Consider the following 3,709-nt stretch of genomic DNA (forward strand, 5'->3'; position numbering starts at 1 on the left):
AATTCTTGAGACGTCTTCAGTGCAAAAAGGTGGTTTTATGAAAGCACAGGGACAGGACCCGTGGGCAGAAAGAGGTGCTGCCCTGGGATGGTGAAGAGCAATTGATCATCTGCTTGGGGGGTGGCGAAGGTAAAGACCTGGGGAAGATTCCAAAAGCATTTTCATTTGCTAAAGAAACGACTCACAGGATCCTGGAGGCGTAGCTACAGTCCAGCCAAGGTTGTTGGGAGTTTCTGGAGGAGTGTTGTCGTGGGCTGCAGGCTATAGGGAAATTTAACTTTAATTTTTTAGTGTTTATTTATTTTTGAGAGAGAGAGAGACAGAGCATGAGCTGGGGAGGGGCACAGGGAGGGAGACACAGAATCCGAAGCAGGCTCCAGGCTCCAAGGGCTTGAACTCACAAACCGTGAGATCATGACCTGAGCCAAAGGCAGACGCTTAAGCAACTGAGCCACCCAGGCGCCCCGTAAGGAAATTTAATTTTATCTACATGTCCTTTTTGCCTTTGTTCTCCACATCAATGTGGTAGCGAGAGAAGAAGACACAAGGTATGCTAGGATACTCACATTCTTCTCAGTGATTACCTGGAGGTGAAGGAGACGTGGGTGTGATTGAACCAACCCTACTGCATTAAGCGTAGAGTCAGTTGGGAAAGTGCTCAGTGAATAGTTGCTGATTATAATCAGCAGCTTCCCAGAGCTGGCTTCTGGAAGCTGTTGAATGAGTCCCAAGGGAACCTTTCTGTGAATTTTTAAAAATTGCAAATCAGAAGATCTAACTACCCTTCAAAGGGTATTATTTTTTAAATAATAAAATCCACTCCATTACCGAAGTTTTAATAACCAGGTAATCTGACTCCTGGCTGCCTCTTGAACATCATCTCTTCCCAGTCCCTTCAGCTCATAATCTTTTGTCCTTCCTCAAAGACCCCAAACTCTTTCCTGCCCCAGGGCCTTTGCACATATGGTGGTTTTCTCTTCCTGGAATGTTCTTTGTCTGTCTGATTCCTATTCATCCTTTAGATCTCTGCTTAAATAGTTATACTTTCCCTGACAATCTCCAACTCTCAGTTATTCTTTCCCTTGGTGTCCTGCTCTTTTCCTGTAGCAATGTTATCACTATTGGTAATTATCAATTTATCTGTGGGTTTGTATATCTAGATGGTCTGTCTCCCCCATCAGACTTCCTGAGAGCAGGGTTTCTGGTTGGATGGCTCACCGTTTTGTCCTCAGTGCCCCGCACATGCAAGGTACACCTTAAACATCTGCTCGGTGCCTAAATCTCCACTGCCCCCCATCCTACCTCAAGGAAGGAAGGCTCAGCACATAGTAGGCGCTTGGCCAGAGTAACGAGTCTTTATAAAACTGAGAACTCAGACGAGGCATGCGCTGCAGGTGATCTGTGTGGGGATGGCCTGCTTAGACCCCAGGGAGGGGGACCACTCTTGGAGAGGACAGGCACTCTGGGCCTTATCCCCAGCTCTCTCTATTGCCCTCCATTCCCCCACCCCATCCCAGACCTTCTAAGGCTCGTGCTAGGAGACTCTGGGTGGGTGGCGGGTTTCAGCCTGGGGCTAGATTCCTTCCCACTTTTTCTGACAAGGGAGGGCCAGTGAAGTTGGTTTGGAAGAAAATGTCAAAGTAAAACACAATGCAGTGATTGAGCCTTGCTTGGTGCCATTTGAAAGGAATGAAAGTGGGATTAACCAAAAAAACAAAATCTAAACCAAAACCAAAACCAAAACACTCTACTGTTTTAGAATCCGCCTCAGAAACAATCATCTTACTGTTTCCCGTGTCGTAGTAAAATTAAGGGTTTACCCAAGAGCTGTGCTCTGCGCTTGGGCTCCTGCAGTGTGTGGAGAGGCTGGTGTCCAGAGTCTGCAGTTACCAAGAAGCAGTCGTCATCTGAGTGCCTGTGTGTGCGGTGGGGAGGAGGGGCGCAGGTGCGTTGTGGCAGAACGGGTTGGACATCCATCGGTGGGTCATCATCAACCAGTGATAGCTTCCATCAGATAGTAGCCATCAGATCCTGTCACCCTCCTGTCTGAAACCCACCAGGCCTCAGAATAAAATGTTAACCTCCCTTCCATTATTGCCTAGGCTGAATAAATGGCCACCCAAAGATAGCAGACCCTACCCCTGGAACCTGTACACTTACTGTCTGAAGAAAAAAGGGTCTTTGCAGATTAGATTCCTGATATGGAAGGTAATCTAGATTACCTGGGTGGGCAGAGGTTGGGCAGATCAGGTCACAGGTCAAGGTTAAGGCCACCACCCAGAGCCAGAAGTACAGGGAACAGATAGTCCTCTAGAGCCTTCATAGGAACAACCATCCTACTGATACCTTGATTTTGACTCGCTGAAACGGATTTCAGATTTCCGGCCTCTAGAACTATAGGGAATACATTTCTGTTTGGTTTGGTTTTTTTTTTTTTTTAAGCCACCATGTTCAGGTGGGAGCCACGGGAAACTAATATGATCCTCTAAATAGCCCTATGGGACCTGGTCTCTGCCCACCTGTCAAATCTCCCCCTCGCTCACTTTGCACACAGCCCCACCAAGGATTTTTCTGTTCTTCAGACTGACTTGCTTCCTCCAGCCCCAGGGCCTTTGCACTAATGCAGTTCTCCCAGATCTTCTCTAAGGCAGATTTTCTCTACTGATGATTCAGTTCTCTGCATAAATGTCACTTCTCTGAGAGGCCTTCTGTGACTAGATTATCTAAAAATTGACTCCTGGCCATCTCTGTCACATCCTCCTATTTTATTTTAGTCACAGCATTTGTCCCTGAAGTTATTTCTTCTTCTCAGTTATTTACTTGTCATCCCCAGTAGAAAGTGGGACCTGAGAAGTCTTGCCTGGCTTGTACCTGCTGTATCCCCCGGGCCTGGGATAGGACCTGACATACAGTAGAGGTTCTGCAAACACTGATTGATAAATATATATATATATTTTTTACAAGCCTCTAAGGCCTGAAGGGTGTGTGTATGTGTGCGCGTGCGTGTGTTTCAGGGTGCCGGTGGAGCAATGAAATCCTAACTCCAACATCATCTCCCACCTTGTAAGTACCCCCCTCCCCCATCACGGTGTGCCACGGGCTTCATTTATTTTACACAACAGTCCCTTTATTACAGACGAGGAAACTGAGGCTCAACGATCTTTTAAGTTACTGCTCAATGTGTTCAGAAGTGAAAACCACATCAGTGGAATCACGTGCAGCCAGTTTACTCAGACCCTCGCCTCCTGGGTGCCAGGTCTCCCGGACTCCTTGGGCGTCGCTGCACAGGGGTGCGGATCTGGCTTTGAGGACAGACCTCGGAGAGAAGGGCACACAGCGCCCTAGAGGCACCCAGGAGAGGGCCTGTGGTACTGCGCTCCGCCAGCGCCGGTTACCCTGGGCTTGGAAGTGACGGGCTAGGAGGGCGCGGAGCAGCGGGTCAAGGCTGAGGCCGGGGTGAGGGCGAGTCCCAGCAGGCGGCTTTCCTTGCGAGAGAAAAGAGCGGCTATCCAGGCTGGTTGTGGAAGAGGGCCATCTCATTGACCGCGGCCTCAGTGTCCCGGTCTGGAAAGCGGGACGCGGCCTCGAAGAGCGTGGGGTGGGTGTAGGCGGCCAGCGGCGAGCAAAGCGTTAAAGGGGCGGGTCCCGCGGCGGGGGCGGGGCCGGAGCTCGGCCGCACCTGAGGGCTCGCGGCTCCCCGCCCTACACT

This window comes from Hyaena hyaena, unplaced genomic scaffold, assembly GCF_003009895.1.
Source record: "Hyaena hyaena isolate Hyena2069 unplaced genomic scaffold, ASM300989v1 scaffold_68, whole genome shotgun sequence".
In the NCBI taxonomy this organism is placed as follows: domain Eukaryota; kingdom Metazoa; phylum Chordata; class Mammalia; order Carnivora; family Hyaenidae; genus Hyaena; species Hyaena hyaena.